The sequence below is a fragment of the Terrapene carolina genome, unplaced genomic scaffold (genome assembly GCF_002925995.2).
Source record: "Terrapene carolina triunguis isolate 2854851 unplaced genomic scaffold, T_m_triunguis-2.0 Scaffold33715, whole genome shotgun sequence".
In the NCBI taxonomy this organism is placed as follows: domain Eukaryota; kingdom Metazoa; phylum Chordata; order Testudines; family Emydidae; genus Terrapene; species Terrapene triunguis.
The window spans coordinates 3,184,094-3,211,917 of record NW_020698066.1 but is presented as its reverse complement, the minus strand read 5'-3'; positions in this window follow the sequence as shown (position 1 = coordinate 3,211,917).

Here is a 27,824-nt window from a genome sequence, read left to right as displayed (position 1 = left end):
TGCTTTTTGGGATTATCATGTGAAATGCACTAACAATACACCAATGGGAAAATGAACCTCCCACCCCGACCCCCTTTGAGGTACACCACTAAGATAGGCTCTGAAGTTTGCTAATGCTCTGTCACTCTAAATATTTCACATTTGTAATTATACAAGAAGAAGTGAGGAGCTCTGAAACCAGAGTAGTCACCATTCAAAAGTCAACAATTGCCAGTGGATACCACACAGTCACTCCAATCACATCTGACACCAAGGCCAGGTCTATACTACAGATTTTTTGCTGGGATAGGTACAGTGGGCAGGATGTGATAGCTGACTGACATAGCTGTGCTGGCAAAAGCTCCCAGTGCACACACAGTTATACTGCACAAAACTACATTTCTACCTGTATAGCTTGTTTTGTTTGGGGCGGGGGAGGGTGTGTGTGTGTGTGTGTGTGTGTGTGTGTGTGTGTGTGTGTGTGGAATAAGGCCAACCAGTAAAAGCACAGCTTTGTGATACAAGTTGCCGTCCCACCAAGAGTGCTTTGCCACTATAGGATATAGCTATACTGGCAAAATGCTCCTAGTGTAGACCTCGCCTAAGCATAGGGAAAAGCTGTTAATTTCAGCTAGCACTATGTGGCAGCTGTTGGAAAATGCTGGTCCCCTCTACTGTTTATTAAAAAACAGTGTAAATTTACTTACCACTGAACATAAAATGTATCCCACCATATGTTTTGTGCAGCGGTGGCTCCAGGCACCAGCGCTCCAAGCGCGTACCTGGGGCGGCAAGCCGCGGGTGGTGGCTTGCTGGTCCCTGCAAGGGCGGCCGTCAGGCTGCCTTCGGTGGCATGCCTGCGGGAGGTCCGCCAGTCCTGTGGATTCGGCAGCAATTCGGCGGCAGGTACGCCGAATCCGCTGGACCGGGGACCTCCCGCAGGCTTGCCACCGAAGGCAGCCTGCCTGCCATGCTTGGGGCGGCAAAAAAACTAGAGCCGCCCCTGGTTTTGTGATCATTGTCTGGTACTTGACCCAAAATTTCCAAGGACTGTAAGAGAAAGCTCTGTTCATTTCAGGGACTGAGGTAAAAAAACAAACTTTTAACTAAGATTTTTACCTCACATAAACCTGGAATCACCCCCAGTTTTCCTTATAGTGAGTAAACATCATAAGCCTGGTCTCATCTACTCCCAGTTTCCCTCTCAGGTCTGTTAGGTGAAGAGACAGTATTGCCAACTCTCATGATTTTATTGTTAGTTTTGCCATATTTAGTGTTTCTTTTAAAGCCCCACCTCAGGGAGTCATTGGATTATATGAGTATCTCAGCTTTCATTTTTAAAAAAAGTAAGTTTTTACTCCTCATGGTTACAGACTGGAGCTGGTTCTGAGCATGCCCTAAATCTCAAAAAATAGAAGGCAAATGAAAAGAACTGCAAACTTTAGTATTTTTTTAAAAATCTCGTGATTTGTAGGCCAATCGGTTAATTTGGGGGGCCTGACTCATGATTTTTGAATAATTAGGTTTGGAAATATTATAAATAATACCCCTTTATGCATTGCTTTCTACCCTGTTGCTTTCTCATGTATTTTTACATATACTAGAATTTTTAAAGATATTTCTTCAAGAGCATTAAAAGGAATTGCATGATGGCCAAAACAACTTAGATTATTTTTTAAATTTCTGTTACAGTGGCTGAGCATCTCAAGTTTAATGCAAGTTGAGTGAATATCAGGTTCATCACCTACAAATGCCTAGTTATTATGGGTCTGTATGTTATTGCACAGCAAATTCAGGTTTAGATGATAAAGGATTAGCTATTGAAGCATACTACACATAGAAAGATTTCCAGCCTAACTCATGGCTTCCCAGAACTGCCTGTACTCTTACAGAAGCGGGGGGGAGCACACCAGAAAGGCACAGAGAGGTGAAGCTCTAAAGGAGATAGACAAACAGCACATGCAAATATACTTTAATTGCATGCAATTGCAAGGGGCTCAGCAGCATTTGTAAATGATCATATTATTAGAGAAATACAATGGAAAAAATTAAGCATAACCATGTTGGGATTTCTCTGACTTGAATTCAAACCTTTCATTGCAGCTATTGATCTGAATCTCCTTGGCTAGAAAACCAAGGATATTTATGGTGGATTTCATGGCTTTGTTCTTAGAGAGAGAGACACTGAGACTGTATCACATTTGACATGCACTGGTGATATAATGCCAGTTAAAAATAACAATTTGTTGGAAGGAGATATTCTCATGTATTAGATTTTATATCACGTGAATTATCCTATGTTTATTTCCATTTAAACCTGAAATGGCGTAGACTTAGAGAAATATGAGATCCTTCGTAAAAGTAAACAGAGAACAAATGGTTTGAGCCTTTCCTCTGCCTTCCCCACATTCCCAGTTTACAATTTCAGATGTGTTACTGATTATCAGAAAATGTGCAAACCATGTAGTGTGGATGGTTAATATTCTATTTAGACTAAGATCTTCAACCTTGAGCTTGTGAATGTTGCTGTGAGCTCTGGTGGTTAAAGACAGAGGTTTCCAATTATAGCAGCGCAAGAGCTTAATGTGTGCATCTGTTCTGCAAAAAGGCTAAACGTCTTTAAAATTTTAACACAAGTGCATTGACATTGCAAAAGGAAAATCAAATGTCATTGAGAACCGAATGGTTAAAAAGGTTGCACAGGCTCTGATTTGCATTTTTTGGATGGCTAATTAGGTCACAAGGGTTAATATGTTAAAGAATGGTCTGTCTATTATTATGTTGGCTGTCAGAGCCTATCTCAATCAAGCATAACTACAGATTACCAGGCAGCTGTCTTTGATCAAAATATGAATCCTTGTTTAGTCTTGGTTCAAAATGAAGACCCCAATAGCTCATATTTTAAAAGATTTTTGGATTATATATTCTGTAGTGGGTAAAAGTTCAATTAATGAAAACAAAAGCTTTTGTGAAAAAGCACTAAACTGCTTAGGACTTTATGATTTTGAGCAGTCATTCTGCTCTATTCCAGAGTCAGAAATGGTGTCATTGGCACCATTTTTTCTCTGCAAACAAATCCAAACTAATCCAGCACAACCCTGTTTTTGGGACTTCCACAATATGGGGAATGTTTCCGGAAGGCTTGTCCTTTCAGTGTATTTAAATGGAACAAAACCACTATTACAGGGGGTATATTCCCCTGTTATAGTGAACAATTACTTGGCAGCATAGGTTATTTTAATGGACATATCACTTTAAACTAAGCTTTCGCATCTGTTCTGCCCTCTAATTACAAGTGCAAAAAGAACATAATTCACAATTGCATCATAAAAAATGGAATCTGTAAGTGATTTAAATGCATGTGTATGTTCTTTAGTCAACACAACATGCAATCTGCTATGTTTTTCCCATGTACTGGGCACAAATGAGATGAAAACCTAATGTACCTAGTTTAGATTTTTTTTTACCCCATTAGAAGGAATTTTTCACTGTCTGCAGAAAGAGGTAAACAAATAAAGGCACTGAGTAGATTCTCCTCATCTAGTTCTTATAGGGTGGGGATTGAATGAAGCTGAGAATGTAATTCATAGCTCTTAACAAATGTAGTGTCTTTTTTTGTCTATGAGCAGTTTAATATTTTCTAGGGGGAAAAATTCATTAAATTTTTTCCCCATTTTTGGTCAAAATCACCAATTCTTTGAAATTTTCTATGTCTGTTATTTTCTCAAGTGTATTTGATATTCAAAATAGTTTGCTGAATAATTTCTACAAATAACTCTCAGACTGTACATTGGTCACAAGCCATTTGACACAAATATTCACTATGCCAAATTTGAGCAACATTGCACAGCATTTCTTGAACACAAAGGTCACCTGGTAATATTGCTTTACTTTGATTCAATTAAATTGACTCTCAGAATCAATCAAAAAATGGAACTGACTCCAATGAATGTTCCTGTTGACATATTTTAAATTCACTTTCTATGAATATTTTCTTCAGATTCACTGTTTCTATAAACATGCCTGCCAGTAACTTTGTGTATGTATTATATGTATACTTGGGTACTTATTGCCAGCTGGTGATAATAATCATCAAAGTAAACTTTTAAAGTTTTTAAAAGGGTAAATAACCAGTTTGATCATTCATATAAAACGATTAATATGTTAACTGCACTTTAATTTGGAAATAATTCCACCAAGAGTATTGTTATACTGTTTATTTGTCAGTAGCATCTGTGCATTGGTCAGCCATCACTATGATTTCCACAGTGACTTCTACAATTCTGCTTAACATGCTATATGTTAGTGGACTGTGGGATTTCCTGTCCTCGCTGGGTCAGTTCCATAACATTGAGTTCCAGTACAAAGGACTGTAAGTTCTTAAGGGATCCTATATGTTCCCAGGCCACCAAAGTATATGAGAAGATTCATTTATGTTTGCTATTATGTCTTGCCATACACTTATCCAGTAAAATCAAGCTAACTACAAACAATTGTAGCCCAGTGAACAGGGAAACGTGTTGCCAGTATTGTCTTTTTCTGTCACTGCACCCCTTTAAAAATGGAGGGGGCTGAACAAATGTTTTAGCTTAATGGTGAAACACTGTGAGCCAGTGCCTACATCTGTGTGTTTGTGAGACTTTCACTGAAGCCTCACTACGGCACAACTTGGACCGTTGTTTGGGAAACTCTGGGTTAAGGATATGTACTTCACTCAACATGTACAGTACACATATCCTCCGGGGCTGAGGTCAATCTCATTTACATTAGTGCCATCCCATGAAGTCAGTGGGACTTAAAGTACCCAAATGAAGTTGATGGGCTTTCTCTGGGGTAACCGAGAGCTGATTTTGGCCCACTGACATTAATACATTTCTCTGGGAGGAGACTACACTCATAATCCTTTCGATCTAGTCTGCTCTCCAGATCAAATGAAAAAATCTGTAGCAATTAGGGTGACCAGATGTCCTGATTTTATAGGGACAGTCCCAATTTTTGGGTCTTTTTCTTTTATAGGCTCCTATTACCCCCCATCCCGTCCCGATTTTTCACACTGGCTGTCTGGTCACACTAGTAGCAACGTACAGTGCATACAGACCCCCAGGACAGCCAGCCAGTAGGGTGACCAGACGTCCCGATAAAATCAGGATGGTCCTGATATTTCAGGGTGTGTCCCATGTCCCGACTGATCTTTGGTCGGGATGCAAATTGTCCCGATATCCGATTTTTTCTTTCCCTCATCTGGTCACCCTACCAGCCAGCCACCTGTATGTTGAACATACACAAAGCACTCTTGAACTCTGTCACAGGTCACTATCTAACTACAGCTCTACCTCAATATAACGCTGTCCTCGGGGGCCAAAAAATCTTACCGTGTTATAGGTGAAACCGCGTTATATTGAACTTGCTTTGATCCACCAGCATGTGCAGCCCCAGCCCCCCAGAGCACTGCTTTACCGCGTTATATCCGAATTCATGTTATATCGGGTCGCGTTATATCGAGGTAGCGGTGTAATAATTTGGTTCGAACCAAAACCTAGAAACCTCAGGCCTGATTTTGATCTCACACTGACATAACTCCATTGAAGTCAATGTAAAACCAGTAAATGAGGGGAGACTGGCCCATTTCCTTATCTGCACTGTAGTCCAGGATAATAAGAGAGCCTGGCTTGCCTAACTGGTGTTTCCCACCTCAACACGTGATGGACACAGGGTCAGATTTTGTTTGGAATCAATACTGGAGATGGAACATCTCTGGATACAGTACATAAACAGAAGGTAAAACAGGTTGATAACCATTTGCAGTAACAATGAACAGTAAGTTATGGTGGGCAAAAACAAAGGATATACATTTAGCACTAATCCCACAGACTCTACCCATGATATGATAAGTCTGCGCCATGCAACAAGGAAAAATAACACTCTTGAGGGTTCAGGTGGTGCACACAATGGAGCTGTCTTGGAAGGAAATGCTACTATTAGTTTCCTCAGCCAGTTTCTGTCCATCTACCTATCACTAATTACAAGCCAGACGGATAAGCCACACCAAATAGGCTCTCACCCTTCTTTTGCAACAAAAACAGCAGCTGTCCCAGGAGCTGCCATGCTGTTGTTGTTGGTTTTTTTTCCCCATTCACCTCTCAGTGGTTGCAAGGAAGCCATATTTTTCTTGAGGCAGGGGCTGGATGCCCACTCTCTGATAGGCTGAGTGCAATGACACGCAGGAGTGCTAGTAAAAAAGCAGTTCTGGTAAGTGTCACTCATCTGGCGTGACACATGCATTTCCCTTTGGTACTGTCAGTCTATCCCACACAATAGCTGTGCTCTCCCAGCTGTGGAAGAGAGTATGGTATCAAAGGTGAATGATTACTAATCCTTTTAGGGGATAAGTAGGGACGAAGATGGTGAGGAGCAGTTACCCTAAATGCCCTTCCCTATGCTGTCTTCTGAGGATGACCAGCTAGGCTGCCCCAAAAGCCCATCTTACACTTTTGTAGGCTTTCATTGCTCCCAAGAGAAACTTCATCTTCGAGGCCCCTGCCTTTCCTGTTAGACCAGCCCATTTATTGAGCTGAGCCCACTGAGCACTAGGTCCTGTCTTCTAAAACGCTAGTGGAGTGTGGGCATGGCAAACTCCTGCCACTGGACGGAGCGGCCACTCCAGGCTAAGCTTCAGGTCCCTCTCCTCCCTGGACATAGATCCTGTGGGGAGACATTCCTCCCCTTCACAACTTTGTTTGCTGTCCGGGGAGGCAGGGGGATGAGCTGATCCCCTTCCCCTGACCTCTCCCCCTGACCTACAGGGGTGAGCCCAGCCTCAGGGGCGTTTGGGGCTCTGCCTTGTCAATTAGCTGTCCATTGCCCTGCTGATTTGGCTCAAAGCAGCCAACCTGCCCCCTACAGTCTCTGACATCACCACCTCCTCCAATCCTCTGCGTCTTTGCGCCTCCTCAGAGCTCCCTGTCTCCCACAGCTACTGCTGTTCCTCCTGGTAAGTGAAGAACCTGTGCCCTCTGCTATAGTGCCCCTCCCCAACTGAGGGTCTCTCCACACACAGGGGACAGCAGGAACATGGCAAAAGCAGGAAGGCACCAAATGATGTAGGGGGAAGCACTTATTGTTTCTGGGTGGGAGGAGTTAATTGCAGTTGACTGTTCTGGGACTGGGTCTTGCAGAGGCTCTTGGAATGCTCTTGGAGATAGCCAATGGTCTCCTGCCATTCAAAATGTTGTTGCTTTCCCATAGCTCCTCACTTCTGTTTGGATGCTACAGGCCTGCCTGGGGGTGGTTTGACCTATATGGACAGGGGAGGAGTTTTGTACCTCTCCACATGCGACCTCACTGGTAAGAAAAGTCACATATGGAGCTGTACCAAACTTGCCAGCTCTGAGAAGCTGCCCTTTAGTTCCCAGCCATCATATGTCATGAGCCAGGGTTACAAAAAGTGACACCACTGTCCAAGGAAACAACAGTGCAATGGGTTTCCCTTCTCCCACTAGCTGGGTCGCAGGCAGTGTGGGTTGAGGGAGATCGGGCAATGGAAAGAGAAGCATAGTGGTCTTGGAAATGGTGTGATTTGGAGGGATCACAAACACTACTATGTAAAGGGCACTGGCTGTGTTAAAGAACTGCTGGATTTTTAAAACTATGTGGTCTTGCCTCCTTCATTTAGATACCCTTGATACTACCATGTCAACCAGAAGTAATGCCGCCAATTAATAAAAACCATGTTACTTATCAGAGTGAGGAGTCTGTCACACAATGCAGCCCAGCCCAGAAGGGGAAATAGCTTTCAATACCTAACAGAGGATAGGGGCATTTGCTACCGAGTAGTCTTCCCATGGCTCTCTAGTAGTTGCCCACTGGAACAGGACTACAGTTATATTTGTAGGACTGCAAATGTTTTTGCTTATGTAACAACAAAATATTAAATATATGATATTGAAAACACAAAAGAGAAAATAGTTCTATCCGGTCAGAGATTCTATTATATATCTATCTCTCTATATATATATGTCTATTTACTGGGATGGCACCCTCAAATTTTTTTAAAAATTCAATTAAATTGATATGATGCCATCTAACATTTAGGTAAGGTTACTGACACATACAGCGTTAAGCATGCCAAGAGTTTCATTGTCCTCAGTAAGACTAGTCAAACGTGTACATTTAGGAAGATGCTTAAGTATCTTGCTGAAGGAGGCCCTAAATCATCAGTCAATAGAAAAAAAATCTCAAGTTTTTACATTATTTCCTTTCTTCTTAGAATAAACAACAAAAGGCATCCACAGCTGTCCATTAGTCCATATGTTTCTCCTTTCTGAAGCAAACTCTCTCACATTCTCATGGCAAATATCTATTCAAATCTATTTGGGGCCTGCAAAGCTGATATCAGCGATACCCGCTACCACCCAACTAATCTGCGGGAACTTATTTAAAAGTAATGCACTGTTTACAGTGGGCATTTCTTCCACTTTCCATGCAACAACCACACACATTACAGTACAACCACACACATTACAGTACATCTACTTCACATTAGTGTGATATTATACCACAGATATTTAGTCATATGGCTTGTGGCAATTGAATGCCTATAATTTCTGCATTTTGCAATATAACATTATCCAATTTTATTTAAATAACTGGGCACATCAACAACATACGAACAAAGCTTCTTTATTGCTACAGTTCTATTGAACCTGGTCCAAATAGGGAAATCAAGCGACAAAGAGGTTAAGTGACTTGCCAGAGTATATACTATGAGTCCGTGGCAAAGCCAGGCATAAATCCTCAGGAGTCCTGTCAGGTTTCTGCTCTAACCACTAGACATGCTCCAAAACAAGGCATATCAATGGAAGATTAAAATTGAAATAAATAGTATCAATAGCTAAGGCCATGTCTACACTTACCAGTAGATCTCTATTCAGCGGGTGTCAATTTAGCAAGCATGGTGAGCTCTCTCCCACTGATTTGTGTACTCCACCTCCCGGAGAAGAGTAAGGGAAGTTGGCATGAGAACAACTCCTGGCGCAGTGTAGACACTGCAGTAAGTCGACCTAAGCTACGTCGACTTCAGTTACGTTATTCATGTAACAGAAATAGTGTAACTTAGGTTGATTTACCCTGGTAGTGTAGACCAGCGTTAAGACTATTAAAAAGATTTCACTTCAGATTAAAAGGCTACGGTTCAAGTAAGGTGAAATATAATAGGTTTCTCAAGAAAGGCTTGTGGCTATTGGTGCCACAATGGTTCAGCAACTGGCTAAGCATACACTTCTGACTATGCTAATAAGTCAGAGTGGAATCAAGGTTGACATGTTTAACTACTTTTAATCTCTTTTCTAATAGGATTAAATCCATTATTCATTGACATTTGCATATTTTGCACTATGATGCTAAAATGTGATACTGTTATCCTCAGTTAAAACTGATGTCATAGAGAGAGGACTATAGCCTACCCAGATACATTTCTATACCTGCCCCCATGGCAGGATATTCTTCATGTTTAAACTGCGTCCATTGTAACAGGCTGTTCCTGGATGAGATTACAGGGAATTTCTATCATCTTTATTATAAATATAAGTATGCACTATAAAGCAGAATTTACTCAGGCAAATTGCAATGAATACATACGTGAATTTTCAGTACTCACTAAGAGCTAGAGCATGATCAGAGCAAATCAGAAAATGGAATTTCTGTTTCCAAGAAATTCCAACATTGTGAAATTTGTTTTCATCCCAGATTGGGAAAAACAAGTTGAAATTTTCCACAAAACAGAAATTTAAAAAAAAATCACTTCAGAAATGTTGAAATGCTTCATTTCCATATTTTCAATCAAAATGAAACATTTCAGCATCCCCAAAATAGAAATGTTTTGTTGAATTGACCCATAACACTTTGTCCTGAGTGTTTTAAAAAATAAACTGTATTTTGCTATCCCTATTCTCTCCAGGGTCCCCACCCTGACTACATCTCCCATAATGCAGTGAAAGTCATGTGACTTTCATGATGCACCATGCAGCTCATTTCCGATGTTGCATTATGGGAGATGTAAGAGATACTGACCCATAGTGGGAAATGTGGCCCAGAACTACAGCTTTCATAAGGCAACATGCACATGATAGGGAAATGTTGAAATTACTTGAAACAAAGCATTCTGGGTAATTTCAACAAACCAAAATATTCTGATTCAGGTAATTTTCCTGGTGGAAAATTGAAAATTTTCAGCAAAATCAAAATGTGGCCACAGAAAATTTTGATATTTGCAGAAACTGCATTTTCCATCAAAAAATCATCCCCGTGAAAAATTCCCGCCCAGCTTTAATCGTGACATTATGATCTAGCTCCAAGCCAGGAGCAGCCCATTGTTGAGCTGCCTCTGGAGTAGCCTGGAAGGGAGAATGTGAATCCAGGAGTCACAATCTTCCTCCTGAAACCTCTGATGCTTCAGAGAAGGAATAGGCTGCAACAAGTCTATATCTGGTGAAGTGTGCACTCCCCATCATGCTGGCATGACTCTACTGCTAGGTGTATGGTGAGTGTGTGGCTGAAAATTAGGTCACTGAGGTACATGGAACTTGCCTGATCTAACCTCCCAAGCTTGGAGAGCTTTATCGCCAAGACCTGCACTCGTTACATCTGTCATAATGTCTATATCTTGATAAGTGTCTTGTCCTTGCGAACAAAACTTATTACTATATATTATTGTTATTTTTTATATTACAGTAGCACCTAAAGACCCCAATTCAAATTGGGTCCCCATTGTGCTAGGCTCTGTAAATACACACAGTAAGAGGTAGTCTCTGCACTAAAGACCTTACACTGGTAATAGACAAGACAAACAAAGGGAGGGAGGAGAAATGGAGACATGTTGTAAACTTGTCAAAGGTCACACAACTGGTCAGTAGCAAAGCTAGGAATAGAACGCAGGTCTCCTGACTCGCAGGCCAGAGTTCTATGCGCTAGTTCAGACTGTCTTCCCAGCCAACAGGTCCGGCTCTGGGTTACTAGGGGCTGGTCTATACTTACCCGTTAGTTCGACGGCTGGAAATCGAACTTCCGGGTTCGATTTATCGCGTCTGGTCTGGACGCGATAAATCGATCCCGGAAGTGCTCCCCATCGACTGCGGTACTCCAGCTCGGCGAGAAGAGTACCGCGGAGTCGACGGGGAGCCTGCCTGCCGCGTGTGGACCGCGTCTGAACTGCGGTAAGTTCGAACTAAGGTATGTTGACTTCAGCTACGTTATTCACGTAGCTGAAGTTGCGTACCTTAGATCGAATTGGGGTGTTAGTGTAGACCAGGCCTAGCTGTCACAGACAGCATCACACGGCAAGTACAACAGGAATTGAACCCAGGTCCTTCAACCAAAACATGTCCTCTTGCCACTTGAGCTAAAGGAATAATTCTATCAGCTGATTGTAGTAGCGTATCTGGCCACAGTTCAAGTTAGCAGTGAACTATTTTGAAAGCCAACGTCAAAGAGGAAGTCAGGAACTGTGAATTCACACAAAGCAAAAATGTGTTTGCACGCCCCCTTGCAAAGCTGCACACTACTTTCATGCAGCTCTGCTTACAAAATATGCAATCTAAAGGAAGAACTTTGAGTTTCATGGAAACCAAAAATGTAGACTGGATCCAAGGAGTTTATTTTACGTTAACCGTAGGCTAACAGCACGTAGTGTCAGAAGATTAGGCCAAATGCAATCTAAGCTGTGCAAGGCTAATCAAATAGGATAAAACTCACACCTAAAGTGCATTAGAAGGGTGTGATGTCTAGAGTGCGCGAACGTGCTTTGTTATAACTGCTCTGTGTAGAACCTGCTGGCATGAACTAAAAGGTAATGCAAACCAAGTAGCTTTTAGTTCGCACCAGCAAGGTCTATATGGGGCAGTGAGAGCAGCAAATTAGAGCGCTTCACAAATCATATCCCTCTAATATACTTTACTGCGCCTTGTAGACAAGCCCTTCGAGAGAGGGGGCCAGTACAGGGCTAGGCATCATTTGAGCCCTCAAGGTCCTCAGCACAGAGGTGAATTTGACACACAATGAAAAATAGTTAACTGTTATTAAAATAACTTGGAAATATCATGTCTTCTTCAGTTTTAGAATTGTAAAAAGAAATGAAAAACAACAAACGAAACCCAGAAGAAGAGCTTTGTGTAAGCGCAAAAGCTTGTCTCTCGCACCTACAGAAGTTGGTCCAATAAAATATATTACCTCACCCACCTTGTCTCTCTAACACCCTGGGACCAACACGACTATGACATCACTGCATAAAACAAAGCCCTTAGTCCTTTAAAAAACAGAAGGTTAAACTACCTGCTAGTACCCAGTTGTAAGCTTGACGAGTGAGAGGCAAAGAAAGGAATTATATTGAAGTTATGAAATACCTGCAGATTTTACACCCAGATCAAGCCTGCAGGAAGTCACATTGTTCTTATGAATGTTCCATATATAAACCTCATTGTGTGCCATGGAGGAGTCATTAAAATCCCTGGATCATAGTGACCTCTAGGGGCAGCCTGAACATCTGCAGGATTTTCCTTTTTCCGGATGAAAAGCATTATTCTGCACAAAAGGAACCTTGTGAGGATTCCATTTGGGCCCATCCAAAAATCCTGTTCTCACATGCAGTCATGGAAATGCCAAGATTCATTTTTTACTTACTATTCATCTCCCCTATTATTTACCTTTGTCAGGTACCTCAAGCTCTGAATATGTATTTCCAAATATGAACTTGACACGAAGAGGTTGTTTCCCAGCAAAATGGATTCATATAATAAATAGCATAAGGGCATAAAAACCTATGATTACAGAGTACTAAGAGAATTTGAGTCAATCTTGCTTCCATTGACCTCAGTGGCAAAACATCAATTCAGTTCAATGAAAGAAGGAACCAGCCAATGGGCAGTTAAATCTATTACTCCCAAAACGAAATCTAGCAATAGCCTTCTAATTAAAAATAAGTCTTTTAAAAGGAAAACAGCAACACAGAATTAAGACTTCTGGTACCTAAGATTAAATCATTCACAAGTATTGTTCTGAATCAACGTGACTCCTTTTTTGGCTTTAAAATATAGTAAGAGCCTGATTCCCATTTACTCTAAAGCCCCTTTACATTGCCAGAGCAATGTAAATGGACCATAAAGTGGGGAAATATAAACACTTACATGGGTTAAGTTTTAGTGCACTCTGCAATGCATGAGGAATTAGAAGTTCAGTTGCTATTATTTGTAGAAGTTGTGTAGTTAATTTGCACCATGTACTAAAATCTCCTGGGAGCTGGAAAAGGTTAATGAGTAAATAATGAGTTATTCTTGGACCAAACTCCATCCAAATTCTTAAAGAATGGGCAGGGGACAATAAATGGAATTTTATAACATCCTCCAGCTCCAGTCTCTCCAACTTGCAGCAGGTTCCAGTCTATGGCTTATAGTTTTCAATAGGCTTCTCCACAGAGGTCTGGCCTGCACTAGAATTTCAGTAATCATCATCCTTATGGATTTCACCCCAGGGAGTCTAATCCTACCTAAACAACAGAAAGTATGCAGTAAAGAACAAATCTCCTGTCTCTTCAAGGAGTGTGGAGGGCTTTCTGCCAGTAGCACCAGTGCAATTTAGCTGCCAATGTGGGACAGGATTTGGAGGGGCAAGTTCTGCGTGGTCTCACTGCATGAAGGTGCACGGGCCTATATAAAGGGGTTCCCAGGCATGAAGAGGTTTGGCCATGAGGATAGGGGATTTGATGCTACTACACAGTTCTTCCCCTTGCAGAGGTAACATCATAAACCCAAGGAGACTACTCTAGACAGTTGAACTCAGTAAAATATCACTGCTGCCTCTCCAGGATCTTGTTGGGGAGGCTCATTGCACTTTGTCCCACATGAAGAGAGCCCCAGTGCCCAGTCAGGATACGTGGGCTACTCACAGAGATAGGGATGTGTCCCCAAATTGTTTCACTGGTACTGAAATTTCAGCAAATATGAACACTTTACAGGAAAGCCATCACTAAAAAAACAGCAACTTGTTAGCTAGGTAATATAACCAGATTTATTGGTCACCAGACCAGACACAGGAAAATGCTGCTTTGTATAGAAGTGGCCCATTGCTTCTTTAAGCAGGGGAGAATCAGAGCAAAGCAGCCTTGCAAATCAGTCATCCATTACAAACCAGAACATATTGACATCCCAGTCTCTATCCACTCAGGATGGAGGCAACATATCCTGATGCCAGTATTGCTCCAGGCATTCAGAGACATCTGGTCATTTGACTGAAAGGTAAAGACTCTTAATAGAAATGAATATACATGAAAATTAATTTAAAAGAGCGGGGAAAATCCTCTTGCTAATGCTCCTGGTATGATTTCAGAAAACAGTCAGTGAAATACTATACTTTGACTACGCACCAGACAACAGGAAAAAATGTAACTCCACTTGCTGGTATTGCTTCAGACAGTAAAGCCAGGATAGTGGCTCGAAACCAATTCAGTTGCATTTCCACAGCTCAATGGTAACTGCATAGAAGAAACCAATAATACAGGTAGTAATTTCCCCAGACAACACTAGAGGTCACCCTAGAACAGGATTACTAGCATTCAGAGCTCCTGTTAATCCATCTGGGTAACAGAGTTGCTTGGGGCAAATTTACCCTGATGCAATGAAGTTACACCAGCATGAATTTTGCCTTCTGTCCCTTAGTGCCTAACATTTCACTCGTACCCGTTATTTTCATCCATTTAAAGTTTAATATATTATTCTTTCCTGACACGGGTAGAAATAACTTCAATGAAGCTACCCCAGTGTAGAACTAAATGGTGTAAGTGGAAAGTGGAGCATGTTCATGATTATTTTCATTCACTCTGATTACTTGTGGCAGGGGTTCTCAGACTTTTGTACTGGTGACCCCTTTCACACAGCAACCATCTGAGTGTGACCCCCCTTATACATTAAAAACACTTTTTTATATATTTAACATCATTATAAATGCTGGAGGCAAAGCGGGGTTTGGGGTGGAGGCTGACAGCTCACGACCCCCCATGTAATAACCTCATGACCCCCTGAGGGGTCCCGACCCCCAGTTTGAGAACCCCTGACTTATGGTATTCACACATATAAGCCAAGCAGCCACACTGCAAATAGTGCATTTCAATCACCTAACAAATCATGGAAAATGGAGAGTGGATGAATAATGCCAAAAATAAATAAATCCAGAAATAGGGCCTTATACCTAAGCCTACTGTCAGTGAGAGTCTTTTCATTGACTTCAATGAGCTTTGAATCAGACCGTATTGAGTTGCCTTTTTAAATGAATTCTCTTCAGTTACATTTGGCTCCTTTTACATTTGATTCCTATGAACATTTGAGCGATCAAGTCATTGGCATAGCTCTATTCTAGTCAATGAAGCTCTGCTGTTTGACTCCCACTGGGGATCTGGCACTCAGATCTTCCCTAAAATTCGGGAGGCTATTCAACATATGACGAACTTTCTTTGAAGCCATTATTGTTTTGTTTGTAAAATTCACACTTGTTAATATGCTCACAGGGGCTTGAAAATCAGCCGCAAAGAAAAATCAAAATCCGTTTGTCCTAGCTGGTGGAACTGCTACTGGCGCATATTTACTGTGGTATAATCTAATAATGGCCTGTGGTCCTGAGTACAAGTTTCTGCAGTACTTCTGGCTTCATGCTGGATCTATGTGGGCTTGTGATGTCACGTGCTATACTAAAAACTTGGGCTGAAATTGGGGCCCCATATTAGTATTGGTTTTATGTGGATCTAGTCTCTCCCTTTCCTAAATTAATACTTCTTTGTGAGGGAGCCTCCATCAATACAGGGGTAACTGGATGAATGTTAATGGCCTCTGATATACAGGAGGTCAGACTAGGAGATCTAATGATCCCTTCTGACCTGAAACTCTATAAATAATCCCACCGGCATAATTTTCATTTTCATCAAAAATTTTCATGTGGAAAAAATATAGGTATATTCAGACCAGCCCTAATTCAGCCCTACATGCCATTAGATGTATCTTTTTCCTGTTCAGTTTGCAGGCCCAATTTTATTCCAAGGTATTTTGGGAATAGAATTTTTTAAAGATAAACAAAGATTTAATAGAATATCCACTGATAAAAATAAAAGCAAAGCAAGGGACAATAAAAGTCCAGAAAGCAGTAGAAAATGTCTCTTGATGAAACATAACATGGGGGAAGAAATGTCAGGAATGTCATGTTTTTAAAAGGTGGCCACTTTTCAGGTAATATTCATTTAATATTAAGGAGAAAATCTGGCTTGTAAACTCTTCAGGACAGGGATCATCAGTGAAATTCTGGACCCAATGACTTGAGGGTCCTGGTAATATCTTGGTCCCATTGATTTCGCCCCAGGTCGTCATATATTTTTATACAGCACCTAGCACAATAGACCCTAGATGGGGAGCTGTGAGCACTACCATAATAACAAGAACAGCAACGACAATCTAAGATGATCTGGGCACAGTTCAGTTTGTTCATCAGTCTTAGTTCTGCTACATTCAGGTGGTGTCCACTTTTCCCCGCTGTTTATTCAGCTACATTAGAAAGTATTTCTGAGCAGTGTTATTCAATAACAACAATGATTAATTTTACATGGACTTGGGAAGTGTCCCTAAGTAAGCTACAGAGAATAGTGCAGGGAGTCTTTTGTAATTTTATGGAGTACTTTAGCTGGAACCCTGGGTGGAAGACAAGAGATATTTCTTTGTAGTATTTAACTGCATGGAAAAATTTGGCAGCAATAAAAGACATTTCTTGCTGAAGACTCCTTAAAAACATCAGAAAAAGTACAGCACTTCAACCACCTTAGGTTTCTGTAATACTCTTTTTGAAGTCTGCACAAAGACAATAAATGCATGAAATGTGTAATCAATCCAAAACCACTGTTGTTGCCAGCTAAGAAGTCCTTCGGAGGCTTTTGCCTGTGGCCTCAAGTGTTAAGGCCAAACCAATTTATATAACAGAGATTACTACTAGTGAACATGGTAAAGTAGCATCCAGAAACCTAATAAAGATCAGACACCAGTCCTGAGGTTATAGTATGACAAACTATCATGACAGATCTAAATCAGAAGAGTGGGTGCGGAGGGAAGAAAGTATTGAACTTACTTGTTTTTGGAGTGCTTTTCTGCTCAGAAACATGAGTTAATAAAGAATAACCTCTTTATATAGTAGTCAACCTATAAGGAAAATTGGATCACTAAGTCCATGTTCTTAAATCTTCTTTTCTATCTCTAATAGCTTTCTTGGATAGACTCTTAGCCTCTTATATAATTTCTGTACACTGCTAACAGGACATTTCTACTTTTTAATGGTAAATTGGCACAGGAGGCATGAAATAAAACAGTAACTATAATATTCTGTCTATTGCTGAAGATTTGCTCAATAGCAGTGAGTTGTTTTTATAGCCATATAAATTTGGCTTTTCTGAGTTTATATGGTTTGAATTTTACTTCCAGTGTTTCATTTGGCATGTAGTGCTTGACAGCACTAGCATTGGACTGTAAGGTAGACAAATAAAGTTTTGTGGGAAGAAAATGTTCGCTCAGAGATTCCAGTGCTGAATATTGCGAAAAACTAGGCAAGGAATGTTTACAGCAAGCCAGTGGGCAATCCTCATTCCTTTCCACTTCCAAAATCATTTCCAACTTCTTTCTTTCTCCAGATATTTTAATTCCCAATAAAAAATTAAATTAAATACCTTTATTTCCTAATATATTTTATGTAAAAATTTCACCAAGGTCTCTTTAAGTGCAATTGGCTAAAGCAGAACAGCTAATCTTTACAACCATTAGGGAAGAATTGGTCTGATCACTAAGTCCTGTCTTCATTATCCTGCAGGTTTTCTTTGGCAGGCTGCTCCAGTCCCTATGCTTATGATGATAATGAATTGGATTGGTTGTGAGCTATATGAGCTTTACAGGTAGTGGGCTTAATTCTGCTCTCAATTACATTCATGCACTTCATAGCTTTATTCATTACACTCAGGCACATTATTCATTACACTCATGCACTCAATTACATTCATGCACTTTATAGCTAGTGGGCTATATTCTGCTCACATTTAAGGCTCTGTTGAAAGTAATTGCACTTACGTTAAAGAAAAAGGTGACAGATTAGATGACGACTTTCAAAGTCAATGAGAAAATGTCAAGTTTCTAACATCACCTTTCTGTTCATGATTCAGTGTGGAGACTGAGAGCCAATGATTGCATCTGCAGCATCACATTTATTGTAATCCCTGCCCTGAATCTCCATAGTCATAAACACTAGGTGGATAAAACAAACATGAACAGATGGGGTTGAAGAAGGGAGCCCAAGGAAACAATCAGAAGATACTGGACAGCCCACTAAGCAGCTGTTGCAGCACACCATTGTCAGTATGCATCACAGAAAAGTTTTGAGGAGGGATTTGAAAGGTGGACAATGAGGTGGCTTTGTAGAAATTTATAGGGAGCTCCTCCAAGGATAAGAGGCAGCATTCTACCTTGATTTGTTGTATAATAGAAGATGCAGCCATTAAAGTTTCTGTGATACTTTCACCAAAATAAGGATGCACATGCCAATGTCTAGGTCAGATTCCAGCTTGGTTAATTACATTCTGCCTCTGGAAAATTCCTAAATTGTAAGTTACATTGGATACATACTCTTCACCTTTGATCCTAAGCTGATGCATAGCATGGCTGTACATGCTTCTAAATAAATAAACAAATAAATGCAGGGTTTTATCCCACAGGTGACTGCATTTCAATGGTAATTTAAGTGCTCGCTCTCTCAATAAATGTTTAACACAGCAAATTTATTAACATGAGTAATCTTTACTCACACAAGTAGTTCCACTAATTTTGTCCTGTCCTCATCCATCTTCTTTAATGTGCTGAGGCACACACCTGAAGATCTGTACCCCCATTTCTTTCTCCTTAACCCTTTCTTTACTTTACAGTCTGCCCTTGGTTTTCTATAATCCATTTTAATCTACCTGCATGAAATTTACAATTGTCCATATCTTATTTCAGGATATGGCATCATTTGGGATTCAGTGAACTGGGCAATAATTAACCACATAGCACTTTACATGGCTGAATATCAGTACTGAAATCATTCACAAAAATTAAGAACCTGGGTAGTTCAAGAACGAGACCTAGTACCTTACAGAGGTCTTGATCCTACCAAGTGCTGAATAGCCTGTCCCCAATGGAGCACATCACTACCATGTGCTCAAAGGACTTCAGTTGGACTACTCACACACTTAAAGTGAAGCATGGCATATCTGCTTTGCTCTACACCTTGTAGGCTCTATCATACAATGAATTAATATACTTAGAAAGGTCAGACTAAATGGAAGTGCTCCTCCTCTAGTTCATGAAGCCGAATTACAGCAGGATACATATTTACAGCCAACCTTACTGTTTCTATTGCAGCACAGACCTGCCTATCTGAGAAGGTTTTAGGGATGTATCAAAAACATTTCCAGGAATGAGGTTTGGGATGAATGGGGAAATTTTACATTGGAAGGCATAACCCACATTTCTGTTAATCAGATTATCATTCAATGGAATTATATTGCACCACTATGGGAAAAGTGAGGACTTTCAAGTAGACTCTTCTTTGCAAGGCTAAAAGAGCTTGTTCAGTTTTCCAGCTGTGTCTATTAAAATCTGAATTCAAAGTTAAAGAATGGCTCGTGTCAACTGATGTCAAACATTTATATTAATCTGTCATTTAAAGTATGTAGTTAAAGTAGATTGAGATGGATGCAGCAGTGTCAAAACTTATGTCGTACAATACAATAGCCATTTTTTAAAAATCATGGAACTAACCGTACTTTTGCCAGTCACCATGATTTTCAGTCTGCTTGTATGTTACATTCCTTTCCCCACCCTTTGTCTGTTTTGTGTGTTTAAGCCTCGATTCTGAAGTTTACAATGACTGGCAAACTGGTGCACACACACACAAAGCCCTAATGAAATCAGCAGGACTCCATGCAGGTGCACCAGGCTCCCTCCATGTTGAACACTGCAGGATCAGGGCTTTAGATTGCATTTTTTCTAGCACGATCCTCCTTGAGACCTCTAGGTGCAGTTGTTATTAATATAAACAAACAGTAATAACAACAAGGGTGGCTCGGGAGATTAGTACTAGAATATGGAGTCATTCATCTGTAAATTATCCATTTAAATTGGCCAAGATCTGTAGTTACTAAAAGTTAATTCCATGTAATGACTCTTTGGTGACCTATCTGAAATGATCTCAGTCCAGTTCCTAGTGGACAATGGTCACATTACAAAAGTCACCGTTATAACTGTCTCCTTGTGGGCACACTCATTAAAGAAGCCAAGAATTCAGGTCCCAATCCTGCAAACCCGTACGTACATTCTTACATACGTAGTCCTACTGAGACCATGCAACTTCTCACAATAGTAAGTTAAGCACATTTGTAAGTGGTTTGGGGATCAAAGCCTAAACGGGGATGGAAACTGATCTGTCTTCCCATTCCCAGAGGGGCCTTGCTTCACATCACAACTGAGGCACTTGACATGGGGCAATATGGGGGAAGCTTGTACTGCTGTTGCCTTTGCTGTACCTGCTCTGTGTATAAAATAGAGGCGTTCACTTAAAGGCAGGGCCGCCCGGGGGAGGGGGGCAAGTGGGGCAATTTGCCCCAGGCCCTGGGCCCCACAGGGGCCCCCACGAGTATGTTGGAGGCTCCCCCGCCTCCATCTTCCCCCATCCCCCGGCGTCTCAGCCGGTAAGGGGGCGGGGCTGCAAGCTGCAGCCGAGCGGCAGGAGCTCAGGCCCCACTGGAGACACCACGCCGCTGCAGCACTGGACGCGGCGCGCTGAGGCTCTGGGAGAGGGGTAAGCGGCATGGTAAGGGGCCGGGGCCGGGCACCCCCCTGACCCCATCCCCCCACAGTCCTGACCCCCAGCTCCGAGCCCAGCCCCTCTGAGCCAGACACCCCCCTGACCCCATCTCCTCACAGCTCTGAGTCCAGCCCCTGTGAGCCGGGCACCCCCCAACCCAGAGCCCAGCTCCCCATCCACCCCCAGGCAGAGACAGCCCATTGGCACCAACCATCACCATCACCCAGCGACAGCCCATTATGTAATTGCAAATGTATACATACCATTAAACCATTTAATGTTTTTAAATAATGTATTTAGCGTATTTTCAAATTATTACAAATTAATTTTTGAATGTATTTCACTGGTTATTTTTTACATTTCCAAATACATGTTACTATAGTATTGCAACTTTTTTTTATGGAAGGGGCCCCCGAAATTGCTTTGCCCCAGGCCCCCTGAATCCTCTGGGTGGCCCTGCTTAACGGAGCCACCAGCCTGGCATCTTTCACCAGAACTAAAGTATTCTTTGGAAACAGTAAACATTAGAAAGGAAAAACAAAGTATAAATACTTATTCGAGCCTCGCATTACACTGGATGGTTAAACACAAAGACCTGGGAGAAACAGTCGTTCCCTGCTATTTCATGGATCATTCTGAAATTAAAGTTCTTACATGTCCCTTAGGAGGATAACTTTAACTTTCAAACACTCATGTCGCTCACTAGCCTTTAGAAGCTCCTTAGCTTTCAAGATGAGCTAAGCAAAACACATTGCATCTCTTTGTTGTTGTTAACATTGTTGATTGGCATCTGAAGGACAAGTTTCCTCTGGGAATATCTGAAATGTTCTGCTGGAGTAACATATGTTCAATAAAGGGGGGGGGGGCAGAAATGACCTGTGTTTTCTGCTATATGACGGGAGAACACTACACAGTAAAACAAAATACTAAGAGCTATGCCAAAAGGAACAAGAAACATTAAATCATGAAAAACATTCCTACCAAAATGACCAGAGAATATTTTAAGGGGGAAAATACCTTAAAAGGAGAGTTTTAAGAAGGCACGTGAAAAAGTTGGGATCTATCATAGTTTTTCGTTTGTAGTATTTATTTTATTCCAAAATAATTTTTGAAAGAGAAGTGTTATTAAAAATATTAGAATGTGTCCATTAAAATAAAATAAAGACCCTAAGGCCAAGATTTTCAAACATGAGGGCCTAAAGCTGGGCTCGTCAATCCTTATAATTGTTACAATTATCACACCCATACCATAAAGTGAAATAAAATAGAGGGATGAAATTGCCTTTGATGATAAGCTTCACATTGAGAGGGCCAATTAGAGCTGGTTGAAAATAGGAAAATCTATTTTCAAGAAAAAAAATCAAAATTATTTTAAGAACATAAAAACTGCCAGACCGGGTCAGAGCAATGGTCCATCTAGCCCAATGTCCAGACTCCAACAGTGGCCAGTACCAGAGCTTCATGGGGAGTGTACAGAACAGAGCAATTTGGAGAGATCCACCCTTAACATAAGAACAACATAAGAATGGCCATACTGGGTCAGATTAAACGTCCATCTAGCCCAGTATCCTGTCTACCGACAGTGGCCAATGTCAGGTGCCCCAGAGGGAAAGAACAGAACAGGCAATCATCAAGTGATCCATATCCCCTGTTGCTAGGGTGACCAGATGTCCCGATAAAATCAGGACTGTCCTGATATTTAACCCTTTGTCCCGCATCCCAATCAATGTACGTTCGGGGTATACATTTAAGTTGAGCCTCTATTATGGTGTCTTTAAAAAGTTTCTATGCATCTTGCATGGATTTTTTTTTCCTGCTGTACCTTTTAATTTCTGTTTAAATAACTTCCTCATTTTTGTGTAGTTCCTGTTTCTGAAATTAAATGGTACAGTGTTAGGCCGCTGTGGCATTTTCTGCAGTACAGGGATGTTAAATTTAATTATATTATGGTCACTATTACCAAGTGGTCTAGCTATAGTCACCTCTTGGACCTTGTGACATCATTGACATGAACCGTGACCGTATAGATCATTGTTGCAACCAGGGTCCTATGGTTGCACCAGGTCTTGTATGGAGAAGGTAAAATGGGGTGTCTATGGAAAGGTTGTAGTTTGCTGGTTATGATTATGCTGTCTGTATGTGTGTATCATTTTTGTATTTGAAGTTATGAATATTGGCTATGTACTTGTATCTGAATGTGTTTGATTCTAAGTAGCCTCAGTGAAGCATTTGGTCAGCGTCTTGAGAAAGGACTATTCTCAGTAAGTGCCCAGTCAAGAAACACTTAACTGACAATGGACCTTGGGAGACACCAATCCACATCTGAGCTTTCCTGGGAACGTTCAAACTAACATGTAAACAATGGCGTCGGCCTGCAAAAAGTTGAATCAGTCATGGTCATATGACTTGCCCAGGTGGCTACAAACTCCATCTTGTTGCTGTGATTTTGCACAGAAGAACAAAGAGGTTTCCGCCTACGAGAGAGAATATAAAAGGCCCTGGAAGCCCCTCCATTTTGTCTTCAGCTGGCTTAAGAGATGGCCTCTCCACCCCCAAGAGATGCCTGAAAGAAACTGGAACAAAGGACAGTAACTACGGGGGTGTGAGTGATTGCTGGACTCAGACTAGGAAGGAGTCCAGGCTGTGAAAGAAGTGTATTGGAACATCTCTAAGGGTGAGATTTACCTGTATGCAGTTTCTTAATGGATTAGGCTTAGACTTGCGTGTTTTGTTTCATTTTGCTTGGTAACTTACTTTTTTCTCTTTCTGTTATTACTTGGAACCACTTAAGACCTACTTTTTATATTTAATAAAATCACTTTTGCTTATTAATTAACCCAGAGTAAGTAATTAATACCTGGGGGAGCAAACAGCTGTGCATACCTCTCTATATCAGTGTTATAGAGGGCAGACAATTTTTGAGTTTACCCTGTCTAAACTTTATACAGAGTAAAACAGATTTATTTGGGGTTTAGACCCCATTGGGAACTAGGTATATGCGACTGGAGACAGGAGTACTGCTAAGTGGTTTTCAATTAAAGCCTGCAGTTTTGGGGGACGTAGTTCAGACCTGGGTCTGTGTTTGCAGCAGGCTAGTGTGTCTGGCTCAACAAGGCAGAGTTCTGAAGTCCCAAGCTGGCAGGGAAAACAGGCTCAGAGGTAGTCTCAGCACATCAGGTGGCAGTCCCAAGGGGGTCTCTGTGACCAAACCTGTCACAGACCTAATCCTGTGCTCCACTTAGGACAAAATCAAGAATTGCCTCTCCTCGTATGGGTTCCAGGACTAGCTGCTCCAAGAAGCAGTGATTTAAGGTGTCAAGAAACTTTATCTGTGCATCCTGTCCTGAGGTGATATATACCCAGTCAATATGGGGATATTTGAAAACCCCCATTATTATTGAGTTTTTTATTTTAATAGCCTCTCTAATCTCCCTGAGCATTTCACAGTCACTATCACCATCCTGGTCAGATGGTCAGTAGAATATCCCTACCATTATATTCTTATTATTCAAGCATGGAATTACTATCCATAGAGATGGGGTCTAAATTAGCTGTCACCACTCAAGAAAGAGATATTGGAGTTATTGTGGATAGTTCTCTGAAAACATCCATTCAATGTGCAGCAGCAGCCAAAAAAGTGAACAGAATTTTAGGAATCATTAAGAAAGGGGTAGATAATAAGGCAGAAAATATCATATTGCCTCTATATAAATCCATGGTATGCCCACATCTTGAATACTGTGTGCAGATGTGGTCGCCTCATCTCACAAAAAATATATTGGACTTGGAAAAGATTCAGAAAAGGGCAATAAAAATGATTAGGGGGTATGAGGAGAGATTAATAAGACTGGGACTTTTCAGTTTGGAAAAGAGACAACTAATGGGGGATATGATAGAGGTCTATAAAATCATGAATGGTGTGGAGAAAGTAAATAAGGAAGTGTTATTTACTCCCTTTCATAACACAAGAACTAGGGGCCACCAGATGAAATTAATAGGCAGCAGGTTTAAAACAAACAAAAGGAAGTATTTTTTTCACACAACACACAGTCAACCTGTGGAACTCCTTGCCAGAGGATGTTGTGAATGCCGAGACTATAACAAGGTTAAAAAAAGAACTAGATAAATTCATGGAGGAGAGGTCCATCAATGGCTATTAGCCAGGATGGACAGGGATGGTGTCCCTAGCCTCTGTTTGCCAGAAGCTGGGAATGGGCGACAAGGGGTGGATCACTTGATGATTGCCTGTTCTGTTCTTTCCCTCTGGAGCACCTGGCATTAGCCACAATAGGAAGACAGGATACTGGGCTAGATGGATCTTTGGTCTGACCCAGTAGTGCTGTTCTTATGATGCCATCTCTTCACAAGGCAGACGTGCAGTCTGATCACAATCCATGAGAAAGCCTCAGAAAGAAGTAACTGCTGAGTGCCCCCAACTGACTACAACACATGTTTTTGAGACTCCACTGCTCTGAGGTGGGGATAAAATTCTTCCCACGGCAGCCACTACCAGTGGCAAATACAGTGAGCAGTTCATGCATTCCAGAGTACAATGCAGGTGGCTCTGTGGAAAAGGAGACAGTCTGTCAACATGCTATGATACCTTCACATCTCCAATGGGAGGCTCCTGCCAGTCCGACAGAGCACTGAATAGGATGGGTGGCTACAAGCAGTAAAAAGATACATCACAAGGAGCAAATGTCTCAGCAGGTTACCTCTACTACCAAGTGAGAGATGAGCTGTGTGTACAAGACAGGATTTTGTTTCAAGGGAACTAGGCAGTAATCACAATCACAACAGATATAAGAGCAGACATCAGGAGATGGATACACACATCACACCCAGGGATAGAGGCATGCCTGAGATGAGCCAGGGAGCTTATCTACTGGCCATGAATGAATGCCCATTGAAAGAGTACCTGGAACAGTGCGAGAAGTGCAAATTGTATAGTGAGGAACAATGGGACACACTGCCGACATATGAAATCTCAGCCCAACGCTGGGTAAAGGATTAAAAACACCTGATCACTTTTAATGACAGGCACTACATGGTCACAGTAAATTACTACTCTAATTTGTGGGAGGAGGACTGTTTGGAGGACACTCAGGCAAGGTCTGTGATCTGGAAACTGAAGGCACATTTTGCAAGGTATGGCATACCTGACACACTATGCACAGACAATGGGCCACAGTACACTACAGCTAAGGGTTGGGGGAAAGTCGACGGGTGCAAAGGAGCACATGGGTCAGGCAGAGACATCCCCTACGGATGAATTTATTAAAGAGGGAACTATATCCTAGTACAGAGGATAGGAAATAAGTTGGTAAAGTACATGTAGGAGCTAGTGAGGAACAGTTAAACATAAGACTCATTTAACCATAATACATGAAGGAAAGCAACTAAATACTGACAAAATGTACAAGTCCTTATATACAGATGCTAGAAGTCTAAAGACTAAGATGGGTGAACTAGAGTGCGTGGCATTAAATGAGGACATTTTAGGCATGGCAGAAACTTGGTGGAATGTGGATAATCAATGGGACACAGTAATATCAGGGTACAAAATATATAGGAATGACAGAGGTGGCCATGCTGGTTGGGGAATAGCAGTATATGTTAAAAAAAAGCATAGAGTCAAATAAAGTGAAAATCTGAAATGAATCAAACTGTGTCAGAGAGTCTCAATGGATAGATATTCCATGCTATAAGAGTATAGCAGTAGAAATAAATTATCGACCATCTGACCATGATGGTGGCAGTGATCGTGAAATGCTAAGGCAGGGCAGAGATGATACAAAACCAGGTGATTTCAACTATCCTCATATGGACTGGGTAAATATCACCTATGGGTGTGATGCAGAGATAAAATGTGTAGATACCCTAAATCGGGGGTTCTCAGCCTTTTTCTTTCTGAGCCCCACCCCCCACCCCCACCCCACCATGCCATAAAAACTCCACAGCCCACAGCTACTGTTTTTCTGCATATAAAAGCCAGGGCCAGCATTAGGGGGTAGCAAGCAGGGCAGTTGCCTGAGGCCCCATGCCACAGGGGATCCTGCAAAGCTAAATTGCTCAGGCTCCGGCTTCAGCCCCGGGTGGCGGGGCTTGGTTCACCAGGCTTCAGCCCCATGCGGTGGGGCTTTGGCTTTCTGCCTTTGGCCCCAACAAGTCAAATGCAGCCCTGCTTGACGGGCCCCCCTGAAACCTGCTCACGGCCCCCTAGGGGGCCCCGGGCCCCTGGTTGAGAATCACTGCCCTAAATGACTGCTTCTTAGAGCAGCTAGTCCTGGAACCCACAAGGTCAGAGGCAATTCTTGATTTAATCCTAAATGGAGCCCAGGATTTAGTCCAAAGAGTAACTCTAGCTTAACTGCTCTGTAATAGTGACCATAAAGTAATTAAATTTACATCTTTGTAGGAGGGAAAATACCAAAAAACCCACCATGGTAACATTTAACTTTAAAAAGAAGAAATACACAAGAATGAGGATAGTGGTTAGACACAAATGAAAAAGAGCACTCACAAGGGTGAAATGCCTTCAAGCAGCATGGAGACCACTTAAAATACAGTAAAGATGCTCAGACTAAATGGATACCCCAAATCAAAAAAGACAAGAAGAGGACCAAAAGAATGTAACCATGGCTTAACAGCAGAGTAATGGAGGCCATTAGAGGCAAAAAGGCATCCTTTACAAATCCAAATCATAACAAGGAAAATAGGAAGGAGCACAAACTCTGGAAAGTAAAATGTAAAAGTATAATGAGGCAGGCCAAGAAAGCAGATGAGAAGCAACTTGCTAAAGATGCAAATATTAAAAGTAAATTGTTTTATAGTATATCAGAAGTCATATGCACCAACTCCGTGGGTGCTCCAGGGCTGGAGCACCCATGGAGAAAAGTTAGTGGGTGCTCAGCACCCACCAGAAGCAAAGCTTCCCCCCTTTC